Consider the following 21,405-nt stretch of genomic DNA (forward strand, 5'->3'; position numbering starts at 1 on the left):
CCTACTAACATGTATTTCGCTCAGTTCCTCCATCTCACTGGACCCTCTGTCCCCTACTATTTCTGGAAGATTATTTATGTCCTCCTTAGTGAAGACAGAACCAAAGTAATTATTCAATTGGTCTGCCATGTCCTTGCTCCCCATAATCAATTCACCTGTTTCTGTCTGCAGGGGACCTACATTTGTCTTTACCAGTCTTTTCCTTTTTACATATCTATAAAAGCTTTTACAGTCCGTTTTTAAGTTGCCTGCCAGTTTTCTCTCATAATCTTTTTTCCCCTTCCTAATTAAGCCCTTTGTCCTCCTCTGCTGAACTCTGAATTTCTCCCAGTCCTCAGGTGAGCCACTTTCTCTGGCTAATTTGTATGCTGCTTCTTTGGAATTGATACTATCCCTAATTTCTCTTGTCAGCCACGGGTGCACTACCTTCCTTGATTTATTCTTTTGCCAAACTGGGATGAACATTTGTTGCAGTTCATCCATGCAACCTTTAAATGCTTGCCATTGCATATCCACCGTCAATCCTTTAAGTGTCATTTGCCAGTCTATCTTAGCTAATTCACGTCTCATACCTTCAAAGTTACCCCTCTTTAAGTTCAGAACCTTTGTTTCTGAATTAACTATGTCACTCTCCATCTTAATGAAGAATTCCACCATATTATGGTCACTCTTACCCAAGGGACCTCTCACGACAAGATTGCTCATTCACCCTTCCTCATTGCTCAAAACCCAGTCCAGAATAGCCTGCTCTCCAGTCGGTTCCTCGACATGTTGGTTCAAAAAACCATCCCGCATACATTCCAAGAAATCCTCTTCCTCAGCACCTTTACCAATTTGGTTCACCCAATCTACATGTAGATTGAAGTCACCCATTATAACTGCTGTTCCTTTATTGCACACATTTCTAATTTCCTGTTTAATACCATCTCCGACCTCACTACTACTGTTAGGTGGCCTGTACACAACTCCCACTAGCGTCTTCTGCCCCTTAGTGTTACGCAGCTCTACCCATATCGATTCCACATCTTCCCGGCTTATGTCCTTCCTTTCTATTGTGTTAATCTCTTCTTTAACCAGCAACGCCACCCCACCTCCCCTTCCTTCATGTCTATCCCTCCTGAATATTGAATATCCCTGAACGTTGAGCTCCCATCCCTGGTCACCCTGGAGCCATGTCTCTGTGATCCCAACTATATCATAATCATTAATAACAATCTTCACTTTCAATTCATCCACCTTATTACGAATGCTCCTTGCATTGACACACAAAGCCTTCAGGCGCTCTTTTACAATTCTCATAGCCCTTTTACAATTATGCTGAAAAGTGGCCCTTTTTAATGCTTGCCCTGGATTTGTCGGCCTGCCACTTTTACTTTTCTCCATAGTACTTTTTGTTTCTACCCTCACTTTACACCCCTCTGCCTCTCTGCACTGGTTCCCATCCCCCTGTAGTGAACTAACCTCCTCACGCCTAGCCTCTTTAATTTGATTCCCACCCCCCAACCATTCTAGTTTAAAGTCACCTCAGTAGCCCCCACTAATCTCCCTGCCAGGATATTGGTCCCCCTAGGATTCAAGTGCAACCCGTCCCTTTTGTACAGGTCACACCTGCGCCAAAAGAGGTCCCAATGATCCAAAAACTTGAATCCCTGCCCCCTGCTCCAATCCCTCAGCCACGCATTTATCCTCCACCTCACCGCATTCCTACTCTCACTGTCGCGTGGCACAGGCAGTAATCCCGAGATTACTACCTTTGCGGTCCTTTTTCTCAACTCCCTTCCTAGCTCCCTATATTCTCCTTTCAGGACCTCATCCTTTTTCCTACCTATGTCATTGGTACCTATATGTACCACGACCTCTGGCTCCTCACCCTCCCACTTCAGGATATCTTGGACACGATCAGAAATATCCCGGACCCTGGCACTAGGGAGGCAAACTACCATCCGGGTCTCTGGACTGCGTCCACAGAATCGCCTATCTGACCCCCTTACTATCGAGTCTCCTATCACAACTGCCCTCCTCTTCCTTGCCCTACCCTTCTGAGCTACAGGGCCGGACTCTGTGCCGGAGGCACGGCCACTGTCGCTTCCCCGGGGTAAGCTGTCCCCCCCCCAACAGTACTCAAACAGGAGTACCTGTTGTTAAGGGGCACAGCCACCGGGGTACTCCCTATTACCTGACCTTTCCCCTTCCCCCTCCTAACCGTGACCCACTTGTCTGCCTCCCGTGGCCCCGGCGTGACCACCTGCCTGCAACTCCTCTCTATCACCTCCTCACTCTCCCTGACCAGACGAAGGTCATCGAGCTGCAGCTCCAGTTCCGTAACGCGGTCCCTTAGGAGCTGCATCTCGATGCACTTGGCGCAGATGTAGACGTCCGGGAGGCTTGGAGACTCCAGGGCCTCCCACATCCGACACCGAGAACAGCAAACTGCCCTCACACTCATACTGCCCCTCTCCTCAAATAACAACAGAAAATGAATGCCAAACCTCCCTTGCCTCGCCTGTTTCCGCCTAAGCCCGTTGAGCCGAAGCCCTTAAGTCTTCACTCTGCTCCCGGCTCACTCCGCAGTCCGCAAACTCTGCTGCCCGCTCTATGAGGCTCTGTTCCTTTTAAATCTGCCGCGCTGCACAGCCCAACGTCACACGCCTGTGCAGTCCCGCCTCTCAGAACACCGTTGGAGAAAAAAAAATAACGAAAATTTCAAAAATGTCTTTCTCGGCAGTCCCACTCAGACTCTCAGACTCCTTCTTCGAATCAAACCCGAAGCAGGATGTCTGCCCTTTTAAATCTGCCGCGCTGCACTGCCCGACGTCACACGCCTGCGCAGTCCCGCCTCTCAGAACATGTGATACAGAGTTTGAACAGAACATAGGTGAGGGGAGATTAGACGGAGGTTTAATGGCGACAGAGATTGAACAGACCGAGGGTGAGGGGAGATCAGACAGAGGTATGTTGGAGACAGAGATTGTACAGAAAGTGGGTGAGGGAAGATCAGACGGAGCTTTATGGGAGACAGAGAGTGAACAGACAGAGACTGAGGGAGATCATACAACGTTTTATGGGAGACAGATATTGAAGAGAGAGTGACTGACGGGAGATCAATCGGATGGTCATGGGAGACAGAAATTCAGCAGATAGAGACTGAGGGAGATCATTGAGAGGTTGATGGGAGACAGAGATTGAACAGACAGAGACTGAGGGAGATCAGACAGAGGTTTATGGGAGAGAGACATTGAAGAGACAGTGGGCGAGGGAGATCAGACAGAGGTTTTTGGGAGACCGAGATTGGACAGACAGTGGATGAGCGAGATCAGACATAGGTTTTGGGAGACAGAGATTGAACAGACAGAGACTGAGAGAGATAAGACAGAGGTTTATCGGAGACAGGGATTGAACAGACAGAGACCGGGAGAGATGAGACAGAGGTTTTTGGGAAAGAGAGATGGAACTGACAGTGGGTGATGGAGATCAGACAGAGGTTTACAGGGGACAGAGACTGAACAGACAGAGACTGAGGGAGATCAGACAGAGCTTTATGTGATACAGAGTTTGAACAGAACATAGGTGAGGGGAGATTAGACGGAGTTTTAAGGGAGACAGAGATTGAACAGACCGAAGGTAAGGGGAGATCAGACAGAGGTATGTGGAAGACAGAGATTGTACAGAAATTGGGTGAGGTAAGATCAGATGGAGCTTTATGGGAGACAGAGAGTGATCGGACAGAGACTGAGGGAGATCAGATAGAGGTTTATGGGGGACAGAGATTGAACAGACTAAGAGTGAGGGGAGATCAAACAGCATTTTATGGAAGACAGGGATTGAAGAGAGAGTGACTGACCGGAGATCAGTCGGATGGTCATGGGAGACAGAAGTTGAACAGATAGAGACTGAGGGAGATCAGAAAGAGGTTTATGGGAGACAGGGATTGAACAGAGAGTGACTGAAAGGAGATAAGACAGAGATCTATGGGAGACAGAGACTAAACGGACAAAGGGTTGCGGGGAGATTAGATAGAGGTTTATTGGAGCCAGAGATTGAACAGAGAGTGACTGAGGGGAGATCTGACAGAAGTTTATAGGAGACAGAGGTTGAACAGACATAGACTGAGGGAGATCAGACAGAGGGTGGGAAGAGATCAGACAGATGTTTATGGGAGACAGAGACTGAACAGACAAAGGGTCTGGGAGATCAGACAGGTTTATGGGAGACAGAGATTGAACAGACATAGACTGAGGGAGATCAGACAGAGATTCATGGGATACGGAGATGAACAGACAGTGGGGAGGGGAGATGATATAGAGGTTTCTGGGAGACAGAGACCGAATAGAGAGTGATTGAGGAGAGCTGAGACAAGATTATGAGAGACAGAGATTGAACAGAGTGTGTCTGAGGGAGATCAGACAGAGGTTTATCGGGGACAGAGATTGCACGGACAGAGACTGAAGGACACCAGACAGCGTTTAATGGGAGACAGAGATTGAAGAGAGAGTGACTGACGGGAGATCAGCCAGATGCTTATGGGAGACAGAGTTGAACAGATAGAGACCGACGGAGATCAGTGAGAGGTTGATGGGAGACAGGGATTGAACAGACATTGGGTGTTGGGAGATCAGACAAGTTTATAGGAGACAGAGGCTGAAAAGAGATTGACAGAGGGGAGATCAGACAGGTTTATGGGAGACCGAGATTGAACAGAGAGTAGATGAGGGGAGATCAGACAGGGTTATGGGTTAGAGAGATTGAACAGATAGTGACAGAGGGGAGATCAGGCAGAAGTTTATGGGAGACAGAGACTGAACAGACAGTGGGTGAGGGAGATCAGACAGAGGTCTTTGGGAGAGAGAGATTGAACGGATTGTGTCTGAGGGGGATCACACCGAGGTTTGTGGGGGACGGAGATTGAACAGAGGGTGATGGGAGATCAGGCAGTGGTTTATGGGAGACAGAGATTGAACAGAGAGTGACTGAGGGGGATCAGTCAGAGGCTTATAGGAGACAGAGATTGAACAGACAGAGACTGAGGGAGATCATTCAGAGTTTTATGGGAGACAGAGGCTGAACAGACAGAGCGCGAAGGAGATCAGACAGGTTTATGGGGGACAGAGACTGCACTGACAGTGTTTGAGGGATATCAGACTGCGGTGTATTGGACAGAGAGACTGAACAGACAGAGTGTTGCGGGGAGATCAGACAGAGTTTTATGGGAGACTGAGTCTGAACAGACAGTGGGTGAGGGAGATCAGGCAGAGGTTTTTGGGAGACAGGGATTGAACAGACAGGGACTGAGGGAGAACAGACAGAGGTTTATGGGAGACAGAGTTTGAACAGAAAGTAGGTGAGGGGAGATCAGACGGAGGTTTAAGGGAGAAAGTGATTGAACAGACAGAGGGTGAGGGGTGATTGGACTGAGGTATATGGGAGACAGAGATTGTACAGAAAGTGGGTGAGGGAAGATCAGTCGGAGCTTTATGAGAGACAGAGATTGAACAGACAGAGACTGAGGGAGATCAGACAGAGTTTTATGGGCGACAGAGATTGAATAGACAGAGTGTGAACGGAGATCAGATAGAGGCTTATGGGAGACAGGGATTGAACAGATAGCGACTGAGTGGAGTTCAGTCAGAGGTTTATGGGAGACAAAGGCTGAACAGAGAGTGACAGAGGGGAGATCAGACAGAGGTTTATCTGAGACTGACACTGAACAGACAGAGGGTGATGGAGATCAGACAGCTGTTTATTGGACACTGAGATTGAGCAGAGGGACACTGAGGGAGATCAGACAGAGGTTTATGGGGGACAGAGAGGTAACTGACAGTTTCTGAGGGATATCAGACCGTGGGTTTTTGGAGACCGAGACTGAACAGACAGGGGGGAGGTTGGAGATCTGACAGAGGTTTATGGGAGACAGAGATTGAACAGAGAGTGGCTGAAGGGAGATCAGACAGAGGTTTATGTGTGACAGATATTGAACAGACAGTTGGTGAGGGAGATCAGACAGAGGATTTGGGAGACAGAGATTGAGCAGACAGTGTGTGAGCGAGAGCAGACAGAGGTTTATGGGAGACAGAGACTGAACAGACAGTGAGTGGGGGAGATCAGACAGAGGATTTGGGAGACAGAGATTGAGCAGACAGTGTGCGAGCGAGAGCAGACAGAGGTTTATGGGAGACAGAGACTGAACAGACAGTGAGTGAGGGAGATCAGACAGAGGTTTTTGGGAGACAGAGATTGAACAGAGAGTGTATGAGGGGGATCAGAGAAAGGTTTATTGGGGACGGAGATTGAACAGACAGTGGGTGACGGGAGATTAGCCGGTGGTTTATGGGAGACAGAGATTGAACAGAGAGTGACTGAGGGGGATCATTCAGAGGCTTATAGGAGACAGAGAATGAACAGAGACTGAGTGAGATCAGTCAGTATTTTATGTTAGACAGAGACTGAACAGACAATGAGTAAGGGAAATCAGACAGAGGTTTATGGGGGACAAAGATTGAACAGACAGACACTGAGGGAGATAAGACAGAGGTTTATTGAATACAGAGATTGAACAGACAAAGGGTTGGGGGAGATCAGACAGAACTATATGGGAGACCGAGATTGAACAGACAGTGGATGAGGGAGATGAGAAAGAGGTCTTTGGGAGACAGAGATTGAACAGACAGAGACTGAAAGAGATCAGACATAGTTTCATGGGAGACAGAGACTGAACGCAGAGTGTCTGAAGGAGGTCAGACAGAGGTTTATTGGAGATAGATATTGAACAGACAGAGGGTGACTGGAGATCAGACAGAGGTTTAGGGGAGACAGACATTGAACAGACAGCGGGTTAGGGGAGATCAGGCAAAGGGTTATGGGAGACAGAGGCTGAACAGAGATAGACTGGGGGGAGATCAGAAAGGTTTTTCGGAGACTGAGATTGAACAGATAGTGGATGAGGGGTGATCAGTGAGGTTTGTGGGAGACAGAGATTGAACAGACAGCGGGTTAGGGGAGATCAGACAAAGGTTTATGGGAGACAGAGACTGAAAAGAGATAGACTGCGGGGAGATCAGATGGGTTTATCGGAGACTGAGATTGAACAGACAGTGGATGATGGGAGATCAGTGAGGTTTGTGGGAGACAGAGATTGAACAGACAGTGTCTGAGGGAGGTCAGACAGAGGTTTATGGGAGACAGCGATTGAACAGGCAGAGTGCGAGGGAAATCAGACAGAGGTTTATCGGAGACAGGGACTGAACAGAGAGTGACTGAAGGGAGATAAGACAGAGGTCTATGAGAGACAGAGACTGAATAGATAGAGGGTTGTGGGGAGATCAGATAAAGGTTTATGGGAGCCAGAGATTGAACAGAGTGTAACTGAAGGGAAATCTGACTGAAGTTTAGAGGAGACAGAGGTTGATCAGACAGAGGGTGGGGAGAGATCAGACAGAAGTTTATGGGAGACAGAGACTGAACAGACAAAGTGTCTGGGAGATCAGACAGGTTTATGGGAGACAGAGATTGAACAGACAGAGACTGAGGGAGATCAGACAGAGGTTCATGGGAGATGGAGATGAACAGACAGTGGGTGAGGGGAGATGAGACAGAGGTTTCCAGGAGACAGAGACCGAATAGAGAGCGACTGAGGGGAGATGAGACAAGTTTATGGGAGACAGAGATTGAACAGAGAGTGTCTGAGGGAGATCAGACAGAGGTTTATGGGGGACAGAGATTGCATGGACAGAGACTGAGGAACATCAGACAGCGTTTTATGGGAGACAGAGATTGAAGAGAGAGTGACTGACGGGAGATCAGCCAGATGCTTATGGGAGACTGAGATTGAACTGGGACTGTCTGATGGAGATCAGACCAAGGTTTATGGGAGACAGAGACCTAATTGACAGTGTCTGAGGGAGATCAGGCAGCGGTTTAGTGGAAACAACGACTGAATGAGAAACAGAGATTGATCAGACAGAGGATGAGGAGAGATCAGACAGAGAGATATGGGAGACAGAGACTGAACAGACAAAGGGTGGGGGAGATCAGACAGGTTAATGGGATACAGAGATTAAACAGAGAGAGGCTGATGGAGATCAGGAGAGGTTTATGGGGGACAGAGACTGAACTGAGAGTGACTGAGGGATATCAGAAGGCTGTGTTTTGGACGCAGAAACTGAACAGACAGGGGGTTGGGTGGAGATCAAAGAGAGGTTTATAAGAGATGGAGGTTGAACAGACAGAGGGTGGGGAGAGATCAGACAGAAGTTTAGGGGAGACAGAGATTCAACAGGCAGTGTGTGAGGGAGATCAGACAGAAGTTTATGGGAGACCGAGATTGAACAGACAGTGGATGAGGGAGATGAGACAGAGGTTTACGGGAAACAGAGATTGAGCAGACAGAGGATGGGGAGAGATCAGACAGAGGTTTATGGGAGACAGAGACTGAACAGACAAAGAGTGGGGAAGATCAGACAGGGTTAAGGGAGACCAAAATTGAATAGAGAGAGACTGAGGGAAATTAGAAGAGGGTTATGGGAGACGGAGACTGAACAGACAATGGGTGAGTGGAGATGAGACTTGTTTATGGGAGACAGATTGAACAGACAGTGTATGAGGGGAGATAAGACAGGTTTATGGGAGACAGAGATTGAACATAGAGTGTCTGAGGGAGACCATACAGAGTTGTATGGGTGACAGAGATTGAACAGACAGAAAGCGAGGGGAGATCAGATAGAGGCTTATGGGAGACAGAGATTGAACAGATAGCGACTGAGGGGAGATCAGACAGAGGTTTATCTGAGACTGACACTGAACAGACAGAGTGTAATGGAGGTCAGACAGTGGTTTATTGTACACTGAGATTGAACAGAGTGATACTGAGGGAGATCAGACAGAGGTTTATGGGGGATAGAGAGTGAACTGGCAGTTTCTGAGGGATATTAGACGGTGGGTGTTTGGAGACCGAGACTGAACAGACAGGAGGGAGGTTTGAGATCAGACAGAGGTTTATGGGAGACAGAGAGTGGCTGAGGGGAGATCAGACAGAGGTTTATGTGTGACAGAGATTGAACAGAGAGTGTCTGAGGGGGATCAGAGAAAGGTTTATTGGGGACGGAGATTGAACAGACAGTGGGTGACGGGAGATTAGACAGTGGTTTATGGGAGACGGAGATTGAACAGAGAGTGACTGAGGGGGATCATTCAGAGGCTTATAGGATACAGAGAATGAACAGAGACTGAGTGAGATCAGACAGTGTTTTATGTTAGACGGAGACTGAACAGACAATGAGTAAGGGAAATCAGACAGAGGTTTTTGAGAGATGGAGATTGAACAGACAGTGGGTGAGTGGACACCAGACAGAGGTTTATAGGGGACAAAGATTGAACGGACAGACACTGAGGGAGATAAGACAGAGGTTTATTGAAGACAGAGATTGAACAGACAAAGGAAGGGGGGGAGAACAGGCAGAAGTTTATGGGAGACTGTGATTGAACAGACAGAGACTGTAAGAGATGAGACAGAGGTTTATGGGAGAGAGAGAGAGTGAACAGGCAGAGACTGAGAGAGATCAGATAGAGTTTCATGGGAGACAGACATTGAACAGACAGCGGGTTAGGGGAGATCAGACAAAGGTTTATTGGAGACAGAGGCTGAACAGACAGTGGGTGAGGGAGATCAGACAGAGGTCTTTGGGAGGGAGAGATTGAACGGATTGTGCCTGAGGGGGATCAGACCGAGGTTTGTGGGGGACGGAGACTGAACAGTCAGCGGGTTAGGGGAGATCAGACAAAGGGTTATGGGAGACAGAGGTTGAGCAGAGATAGACTGGGGGGAGATCAGACAGGTTTATCGGAGACTGAGATTGAACAGACAGTGGATGAGGGGAGATCAGTTAGGTTTGTGGGAGACAGAGATTGAACAGACAGTGTCTGAGGGAGATCAGACAGAGGTTTATGGGAGACAGCAATTGAACAGACAGAGTGTGAGGGAAATCAGACAGAGGTTTATCGGAGACAGGGACTGAACAGAGAGTGACTGAAGGGAGATAAGGCAGAGGTCTATGGGAGACTGAGACTGAATAGATAGAGGGTTGTGGGGAGATCAGATAAAGGTTTCTGGGAGCCAGAGATTGAACAGAGAGTAACTGAAGGGAGATCTGACTGAAGTTTAGAGGAGACAGAGTTTGATCAGACAGAGGGTGGGGAGAGATCAGACAGAAGTTTATGGGAGACAGAGACTAAACAGAGAAAGTGTCTGGGAGATCAGACAGGTTTATGGGAGACAGGGATTGAACAGACAGAGACTGAGGGAGATCAGACAGAGGTTCATGGGAGATGGAGATGAACAGACAGTGGGCGAGGGGAGATGAGACAGAGGTTTCCAGGAGACGGAGACCGAATAGAGAGTGACTGAGGGGAGATGAGACAAGTTTATGAGAGACAGAGATTGAACAGAGAGTGTCTGAGGGAGATCAGACAGAGGTTTATGGGGGACAGTGATTGCATGGACAGAGACTGAGGGACATCAGACAGCATTTTATGGGAAACAGAGATTGAAGAGAGAGTGACCTACAGGAGATCAGCCAGATGCTTATGGGAGACTGAAATTGAACTGGGACTGTCTGATGGAGATCAGACCAAGGTTTATGGGAGACAGAGACCTAACAGACAGTGTCTGAGGGAGATCAAGCAGCGGTTTAGTGGAAACAGCGACTGAACAGACAGAGGGTGGGGGAGATTAGACAGAGGTTTATGGGAGACAGTGATTGAACAGAGAGTGTCTGATGGAGATCAGACAGAGGTCTATGAGAAACAGAGATTGATCAGATAGAGGATGGGGAGAGATCAGACAGAGAGATATGGGAGACAGATACTGAACAGACAAAGGGTGGGGGAGATCAGACAGGTTTATAGGATACTGAGATTAAATAGAGAGAGAATGATGGAGATCAGGAGGGGTTTATGGGGGACAGAGACTGAATTGAGAGTGTCTGAGGGATATCAGAAGGTGGTGTTTTGGACACAGAAACTGAACAGAAAAGGGGTTGGGTGGAGATCAGAAAGAGGTTTATAAGAGATGGAGATTGAACAGACAGAGGGTGGGGAGAGATCAGACAGAAGTTTAGGGGAGACAGAGATTCAACAGACAGTGTGTGAGGGAGATCAGACAGAGATTTTTGGGAGACAGAGATTGAACAGAGAAAGGGTGGGGGGAGATCAGACAGAAGTTTATGGGAGACTGAGATTGAACAGACAGTGGATGAGGGAGATGAGACAGAGGTTTACGGGAAACAGAGATTGAGCAGACAGAGGATGGGGAGAGATAAGACAGAGGTTTATGGGAGACAGAGACTGAACAGACAAGGTGTGGGGAAGATCAGACAGGGTTAAGGGAGACCGAGATTGAACAGAGAGAGACTGAGGCAAATTAGAAGAGGGTTATGGGAGACGGAGATTGAACAGACAGTGTATGAGGGGAGATAAGACAGGTTTATGGGAGACAGAGATTGAACAGACAGAGAGTGGGGGAGATCAGACAGAGTTTTATGGGAGACAGAGATTGAACAGAAAGTGTCTGAGGGAGACCATACAGAGTTGTATGGGCGACAGAGATTGAACAGACAGAAAGTGAGGGGAGATCAGATAGAGGCTTATGGGAGACAGAGATTGAACAGATAGCGACTGAGGGGAGATCAGACAGAGGTTTATCTGAGACTGACACTGAACAGACAGAGTGTGATGGAGGTCAGACAGCGGTTTATTGGACACTGAGATTGAACAGAGTGATACTGAGGGAGATCAGACAGAGGTTTATGGGGGATAGAGAGTGAACTGGCGGTTTCTGAGGAATATTAGACGGCGGGTTTTTGGAGACCGAGACTGAACAGACAGGAGGGAGGTTGGAGATCAGACAGAGGTTTATGGGAAACAGAGATTGAACAGAGAGTGGCTGAGGGGAGATCAGACAAAGGTTTATGTGTGACAGAGATTGAACAGACAGTTGGTGAGGGAGATCAGACAGAGGATTTGGGAGACAGAGATTGAGCAGACAGTGTGTGAGGGAGATCAGACAGAGGTTTTTGGTAGAAAGATTGAACAGAGAGTGTCTGAGGGGGATCAGAGAGAGGTTTATGGGGACGGAGATTGAACAGACAGAGGGTGAGGGCAGATCAGACAGTGGTTTATGGGAGACAGAGATTGAACAGAGAGTGACTGAGGGGGATCATTCAGAGGCTTATATGAGACAGAGAATGAACAGACAGAGACTGAGTGAGATCAGTCAGTGTTTTATGTGGGACAGAGACTGAACAGACAGTGGGTGAGGGAGATCAGCCAGAGGTTTATGGGAGACAGAGATTGAACAGACATTGGGTGAGGGAAATCAGGCAGAGGTTTTTGGGAGATGGAGATTGAACAGACAGTGGGTGAGTGGAGACCAGACAGAGGTTTATGGGGGACAGAGATTGAACAGACAGAGACTGAGAGAGATGAGACAGAGGTTTATGGGAGACAGAGACTGAACGGAGAGTGTCTGAGGGAGATCAGCAGAGGTTTCTCGGGGATAGGTATTGAACAGACAGAGACTGAGGGAGATCAGACATAGGTTCCTGGGAGATGGAGATTGAACAGAGACAGAGGGAGATCAGACAGAGGTTTATGGGAGATGGAGATTGAACAGAGAAATTGTGAGGGAGACAGTGGGTGAGCGGAGATGAGACAGAGGTTTCTGGGAGACAGAGACCGAATAGAGAGTGACTGAGGGGAGATGAGACAGGTTTATGGGAGACAGAGGTTGAACAGAGAGTGTCTGTGGGAGATCAGATGTAGGTTTATGAGAGACAAAGATTGAACAGACAGAGACTGAGGGATATCAGACAACATTTTATGGGAGATAGAGATTGAAGAGAGAGTGACTGGGGGGGATCATTCAGAGGCTTATAGGAGACAGAAAATGAACAGACAGAGACTGAGTGAGTTCAGTCAGTGTTTTATGGGAGACTGAGACTGAACAGACAGTGGGTGAGGGAGATCAGACAGAGGTTTTTGGGAGACAGAGATTGAACAGAGAGTGGGTGAGGGAGATCAGACAGAGGTTTTTGGGAGACGGAGATTGAACAGAGACAGAGGCAGACCAGACAGAGGTTTATGGGAGACGGAGATTGAACAGAGAAATCGTGGGGGAGACAGTGGGTGAGAGGAGATGAGACAGAGGTTTCTGGGAGACAGAGATCGAATAGAGAGTGACCGAGGGGAGATGAGACAGGTTTATGGGAGACAGAGATTGAACAGAGAGTGTCTGAGGGAGATCAGATGGAGGTTTATGAGAGACAAAGATTGAACAGACAGAGACTGAGGGAGATCAGACAACGTTTTATGGGAGATAGAGATTGAAGAGAGAGTGACTGACGGGAGATCTGTCAGATGCTTATGGGAGACAGAGATTGAACAGGGACTGTCTGATGGAGATCAGACAGAGATTTATGGGAGACAGAGACTGAGCAGGCAGTATCTGAGTGAGATCAGACAGCGGTTTATTGGAAACAGTGACTGAACAGACGGAGGGTGGGGGTAGATTAGACAGAGGTTTATGGGAGGCAGAGATTGAACAGAGAATGTCTGATGGAGATCAGACAGAGGTTTTCGGGAAACAGAGATTGAACAGACAGGATGGGGAGAGATCAGACAGAGGTTTATGGGAGACAGAGACTGAACAGGCAAAGGGTGGGGCAGATCAGACAGGTTTATGGGAGACAGAGATTGAACAAACAAGGGTTGAGTGGAGATCAGACTTTGGTTTATTTTAGACAGAGACTGAGCAGGGAGTGACTGAGGGGAGATGAGACAGGTTTATGGGAGACAGAGATTGAACAGACAGTGCGTGATGTGAGATCAGGCAGGTATATGGAATACAGATCGAACAGACAGAGGGTGGGGGAGATCAGACAGAGTTTTATGGGAGACAGAGACTGAACAGATAGAGAATGAGCGGAAATCAGTCAGGTTTATAGGGGACAGCGATTGAACAGACGGAGGGTGAGGGGAGATCAGACAGAGGCTTAACAGAGACAGAGATTGAACAGATAGAGACTGAGAGGAGATCAGAGAACAGTTCATGGGAGACGGATACTGAACAGACAGAATGTGAGGGAGATCAGACAGCGGTTTATTGGACACTGAGATTGAACAGACAGAGACTAAGGGAGAACAGACAGAGGTTTATGGGGGACAGAGTCTGAACTGACAGTGTCTGAGGGATATCAGACCACGGTGTTTTGGACACAGAAACTGAACAGACAGGGGTTTGGGCGGAGATCAAAAAGAGGTTTATAAGAGACAGAGATTGAACAGACAGAGGGTGGGACGAGATCAGACAGAAGTTTAGGGGTGACAGAGATTCAACAGACAGTGGGTGAGGGAGATCAGACAGAGGCTTTTGGGAGACAGAGATTGAACAGACAAAGGGTGGGGGGAGATCAGACAGAACTATATGGGAGACCGAGATTGAACAGACAGTGGATGAGGGAGATGAGAAAGAGGTCTTTGGGAGACAGAGATGGAACAGACAGAGACTGAAAGAGATCAGACATAGTTTCATGGGAGACAGAGACTGAACGCAGAGTGTCTGAAGGAGGTCAGACAGAGGTTTATTGGAGATAGATATTGAACAGACAGAGGATGACGGGAGATCAGACAGAGGTTTATGGGAGACAGACATTGAACAGACAGCGGGTTAGGGGAGATCAGGCAAAGGGTTATGGGAGACAGAGGCTGAACAGAGATAGACTGGGGGGAGATCAGAAAGGTTTATCGGAGACTGAGATTGAACAGATAGTGGATGAGGGGAGATCAATGAGGTTTGTGAGAGACAGAGATTGAACAGACAGTGTATGAGGGAGATCAGATCGAGGTTTATGGGAGACAGCGATTGAACAGAGAGTGACTGAAGGGAGATAAGACAGAGGTTTATGGGAGACAGAGACTGAACAGACAAAGGGTTGTGGGGAGATCAGATAGAGATTTATGGGAGCCAGAGCTTGAACAGACATAGACTGAGGGAGATCAGACAGAGGTTCATGGGAGACGGAGATGAACAGACAGAGGGTGTGGGGAGATGAGATAGAGGTTTCTGGGAGACAGAGACTGAATAGAGAGTGACTGAGGGGAAGTGACAAGATTATGGGAGACAGAGATTTAACGGAGAGTGTCTGAGGGAGATCAGACAGAGGTTTATCGGGGACAGAGATTGAACGGACCGAGACTGAGTGAGATCAGTGAGAGGCTGATGGGAGACGGGGATTGAACAGACAGTGGGCGAGGGGAGATCAGACAGAAGTTTTTAGGAGACAGAGGCTGAAAGGAGATTGACAGAGGGGAGGTCAGACAGGTTTATGGGAGACCGAGATTGAACATTGAGTAGATGAGGGGAGATCAGACAGGGTTATGGGTTAGAGAGATTGAACAGAGAGTGACAGAGGGGAGATCAGGCAGAAGTTTATGGGAGACAGAGATTGAACGGATTGTGTCTGAGGGGGATCAGACCGAGGTTTGTGGGGGACGGTGATCGACCAGACAGAGGGTGAGGGGAGATCTAACAGTGGTTTATGGGAGACAGAGATTGAACAGAGAGTGACTGAAAGGGATCAGTCAGAGGCTTATAGGAGACAGAGATTGAACAGACAGAGACTGAAGGAGATCAGTCAGAGTTTTATGGGAGACAGAGTCTGAACAGACAGAGCGCGAGGGAGATCAGACAGGTTTATGGGGGACAGAGACTGCACTGACAGTGTTTGAGGGATATCAGACTGTGGTGTATTGGACAGAGAGACTGAACAGACAGAGGGTTGGGGGGAGATCAGACAGAGGTTTATGGGAGAGAGAAAGTGAACAGACAGCGACTGAGTGAGATCAGACAGAGGTTTATGGGAGACAGATTGAACAGACAGTGTATAAGGGGAGATAATACAGGTTTATGGGAGACAGAGATTGAACAGACAGAGGGTGGGGGAGATCAGACAGAGTTTTATGGGAGACAGAGATTGAACAGACAAAGAGTGAGGGGAGATCAGATAGAGGCTTATGGGAGACAGAGATTGAACAGATAGCGACTGAGTGGAGATCAGTCAGATGTTTATGGGAGACAGAGGCTGAACAGAGAGTGACAGAGAGGAGATCAGACAGAGGTTTATCTGAGACTGACACTGAACAGACAGAGGGTGATGGAGATCAGACAGCTGTTTATTTGACACTGAGATTGAGCAGAGGGATACTGAGGGAGATCAGACAGAGGTTTATGGGGGACAGAGAGGTAACTGACAGTTTCTGAGGGATATCAGACGGTGGGTTTTTGGAGACCGAGACTGAACAGACAGGGGGGAGGTTGGAGATCAGACAGAGGTTTATGGGAGACAGAGATTGAACAGAGAGTGGCTGTGGGGAGATCAGATAGAGGTTTATGGGAGCCAGAGATTGAACAGAGAGTGACTGAGGGGAGATCTGACAGAAGTTTATAAGAGACAGAGGTTGATCAGACAGAGGGTGGGGAGAGATCAGACAGAAGTTTATGGGAGACAGAGACTGAACAGACAATGGGTCTGGGAGATCAGACAGGTTTATAGGAGACAGAGATTGAAAAGACATAGACTGAGGGAGATCAGACAGAGGTTCATGGGAGACGGAGATGAACAGACAATGGGCGAGGGGAGATGAGATAGAGGTTTCTGGGAGACAGAGACCGAATAAAGAGTGACTGAGGGAAGATGAGACAAGTTTATGGGGGACAGAGATTGAACGGACCGAGACTGAGGGAGATTAGTGAGAGGGTGATGGGAGATGGGGATTGAACAGACAGTGGGTGATGGGAGATCAGACAGGGGATTATAGGAGACAGAGGTTGAACGGAGATTGACAGAGGGGAGATCAGACAGGTTTATGGGAGACCGAGATTGAACAGAGAGTAGATGAGGGGAGATCAGACAGGGTTATGGGTTAGTGAGATTGAACAGATAGTGACAGAGGGGAGATCAGGCAGAAGTTTATGGGAGACAGAGACTGAACAGACAGTAGGTGAAGGAGATCAGACAGAGGTCTTTGGGAGACAGAGATTGAACGGATTGTGTCTGAGGGGGATCAGACCGAGGTTTGTGGGGGACGGTGATCGACCAGACAGAGGGTGAGGGGAGATCTGACAGTGGTTTATGGGAGACAGAGATTGAACAGAAAGTGACTGAAAGGGATCAGTCAGAGGCTTATAGGAGACAGAGATTGAACAGACAGAGACTGAGGGAGATCAGTCAGAGTTTTATGGGAGACAGAGACTGCACTGACAGTGTTTGAGGGATATCAGACTGTGGTGTATTGGACAGAGAGACTGAACAGACAGTGGGTGAGGGAGATCAGACAGAGGTTTTTGGGAGACAGAGATTGAACGAATTGTGTCTGAGGGGGATCAGACCGAGGTTTGTGGGGGACGGAAATTGAACAGACAGAGGGTGAGGGGAGATCAGACAGTGGTTTATGGGAGACAGAGATTGAACAGAGAGTGACTGAGGGGGATCAGTCAGAGCCTTATAGGAGACAGAGATTGAGCAGACAGAGACTTAGGGAGATCAGTCAGAGTTTTATTGGAGACAGAGTCTGAACAGACAGCGTGCGAGGGAGATCAGACAGGTTTATGGGGGACAGAGACTGCACTGACAGTGTTTGAGGGATATCAGACTGCAGTGTATTGGACAGAGAGACAGAGAGGTTTATGGGAGACAGAGTTTGAACAGAAAGTAGGTGAGGGGAGATCAGACGGAAGTTTAAGGGAGAAAGTGATTGAACAGACAGAGGGTGAGGGGAGATTGGACTGAGGTATATGGGAGACAGAGATTGTACAGAAAGTGGGTGAGGGAAGATCAGTCGGAGCTTTATGAGAGACAGAGATTGAACAGACAGAGACTGAGGGAGATCAGACAGTTTATGGGAGGCAGATTGAACAGACTGTGTGTGAGGGGAGATAATACAGGTTTATGGGATACAGAGATTGAACAGACAGAGGGTGTGGGAGATCAGACAGAGTTTTATGGGAGACAGAGATTGAACAGAGAGTGTCTGAGGGAGTCCATACAGAGTTTTATGGGCGACAGAGATTGAACAGACAGAGTGTGAACGGAGATCAGGTAGAGGCTTATGGGAGACAGGGATTGAACAGATAGCGACTGAGTGGAGTTCAGTCAGAGGTTTATGGGAGACAGAGGCTGAACAGAGAGTGACAGAGGGGAGATCAGACAGAGGTTTATCTGAGACTGACACTGAACAGACAGAGGGTGATGGAGATCAGACAGCTGTTTATTGGACACTGAGATTGAGCAGAGGGATACTGAGGGAGATCAGACAGAGGTTTATGGGGGACAGAGAGGTAACTGACAGTTTCTGAGCGATATCAGACCGTGGGTTTTTGGAGACCGAGACTGAACAGACAGGGGGGAGATTGGAGATCAAACAGAGGTTTATGGGAGACAGAGATTGAACAGAGAGTGACTGAGGGGTATCATTCAGAGGCTTATAGGAGACAGAGAATGAACAGACAGAGACTGAGTGAGATCAGTCAGTGTTCTATGTGAGACAGAGACTGAACAGACAGTGGGTGAGGGACATCAGCCAGAGGTTTTTGGGAGACAGAGATTGAACAGACAATGGGTGAGGGAAATCAGGCAGAGGTTTTTGGGAGACGGAGATTGAACAGACAGTGACTGGGGGAGATTAGACAGAGGTTTATGGGAGATAGAGCTTTAACAGACAGACAGTATCTTTTTCCTAGGGTTAAGATGTCTACAACTAAAGGGCATCCACCTAATGTCATAGGGTATAAGTTCAAAGGAGATGTGACGTGCAAGTTTTTATACAGAGGGTGTCTAGAATGTGTTGCCTGGTGGATTTTTAAGATATTTAGTTAGACACATGAATGTGAGGAAAATGGAAGGATACAAACATTGTGCAGGCAGTAGGGATTTGTTTAATTGGCCATTTGATTACTAATCAGATTTGTTCAGTACAACATTGTGGCTGAAGTTTCTTTCCCTGTTCTGTACTGTTCTATGTTCTACTTATGTTTAAAGTGACATTCTGATCAGGACCTCAGTTGTCAGTCCAGAGCTCAGGGACTGGAATGATTCGACATCCATTTGGCTGAAATCTTCCATTGAAATGCATGTCTTTCTTCCACTGGAATGTTTGTAATGCCATTTCAGAATTAAAATTTTAAAAAAGCTTAAAACAGAAGTCACATCATCTTTATTTTAAAACTTAATAATTGCCTTTGCCTAGGATACCACAGCACACATGCATTCTTTTTATGCAGGGTTACAATTTCTTGAGCTGAAACAGAACAGTATAAAATTGAAAAGCAGATGAATAACTTTTGTATGTAATCTTTATCAAACCATATTCAAAATTTTACATCTTTAAAATGAGGTGTGACAAGTCACCAGTTAAAGTGTTTGACACAAACTATCTCATTTAAACTTGATCACGGATCCCCTTGACTTCAAAGTTCGAAGTTCATAGTAAATTTATTATCAAAATACATATATGTCACTTTATACTACCTTGAGATTCATTTTCTACCAGGCATTCACTGTAGAAGAAAGAAATATAATAGGATCACTGAAAAACTACACAGAAGACTGACAAACAACCAATTTGTAAAAGAAGACGAACTCTGCAAATGCAATAATAATGAATAAATTAGTAAATAAGTAAATAAATATATAACTGTGCAATGGATTGTGAAGAAGGTTCCTTCTTCAGCTCTTTACTCCTTCCACCTATCACTTCCCAACTTTTTAATTCATCCCCCTGCCGCACCCTTCCCTACCCCTTCATCTGTTCTTACCTGCCATCTGCCAGCTTGTACTTCCTTGCCTCCCTCAACTTCTTGTTCTGACTTTTTCTCCTTTCCTTTCCAGTCCTGAGGAGGGATCTTGGCCCGCAACATCAATTGTTTACTCCCCTCTATAGATGTTGCCTAACTTGTTGAATTCCTCCAGCATTCTATGAGTAATGCTCAAATATTGCAGCTGCTGATCTACAGAAACAATATTTGCCATTCTCAGTCCATTTAAAATGCCTTTAACCAGAGATGGTATTTTCATTATATTTTACGTAGAGATACAGCACATTAAAAGGCCCTTCCAGCCCATTGAGCCTAATTACACTGATTGGGAGTAATCTCTCACGGTAACGGGGAGAAGGTACAAACTCTTTACAGGCAGTGGCAGGAATTGAACCCTTGTCATTGGTGCCGTAATAGTGACATGAAAGTTTGTTATTGAGAAAGCTTCAGCAGTAAAATTGAAATCCGTGTAAGAAAAATATGCAAATTTTTGGTGATTGTTTTTGAGATATAGGAAAAAAATTAACAGAATTGAGAATGGAAGTGTTTAGAAAGAAGAATAAATCAGAATATTGAACCTGTAATGATAAAGTGAGATACATTAATAGATTTAAAAGTTCATACTTAAAATTGTAGATAGTAAGGTGATTGTTTAGGCTGTAAAGACATAAAAGAGATCAGTTTTCAAACTTACATTATTCATGCGTTTAAGGAAGCACTCTGTGACTGTGAGATTGAATATCATCTACTTTTATCAATAAATTATCCCTACAGGAAAGACTAAAGTGCGTGAAATTTCTTTTGCGATGAAAATTACATCACGGAAATGAGCCTCAGTCAATTTTTCTTGCTGCTTCAGGTACACGTGCCAATAAACCATTTCCAATTCCAGTTCCAATTTAAGAATGTTTTTATTCATAATTAAGCACCGGTTAATGAACCATCTTATTTCTGATCATATAGAAAGGTCACAGCTGAGAAGGAGATTATTCAGTTCATCGTAAATTGAACTTAACTCAAGGACAATTTAATTTCTGGACTCACCTCCTACCTAGCACATTGTAATCTCAGAACAACACTGCTCTGTAGAACATTAATGTTGATCAAATTAAATCACCTGCATTAAAATAACATCCTTTGTACAGTTAAATGATTGTTTTAAATTCTTGCCTTTTCAACTGAAATTAATTTTTAAAAATTCTTTTTAACCATAATTTTTCAGTTAATTTTACTCCAATGAACAGTGGTCGTTTGTCAGACTTTTTTTGTATAGTTTTTCATAAATTCCATTGTATTTCTCTATTTTCCTGTAAATGCCTGCAAGAAAATGAATCTCTCAGGGTTCTTTGATAATAAATGTTACTTTGACTTTGACAATGTTGGATCCTTTGCTTTACTGTTACACTTCAAACCCTGAAGATCATGAGTTACCAATCGGTTTGTTACCAGTTTCCTGACATGATTCATGCCCTATTCACAAAATTATTGCAGGTGTTTGAAAAAAATAATAGGCTTGCATTTTGCTCCTCTATTTTCATTTAAAGCCT

Source organism: Mobula birostris, chromosome 9 (assembly GCF_030028105.1).
Source record: "Mobula birostris isolate sMobBir1 chromosome 9, sMobBir1.hap1, whole genome shotgun sequence".
Taxonomy (NCBI): domain Eukaryota; kingdom Metazoa; phylum Chordata; class Chondrichthyes; order Myliobatiformes; family Myliobatidae; genus Mobula; species Mobula birostris.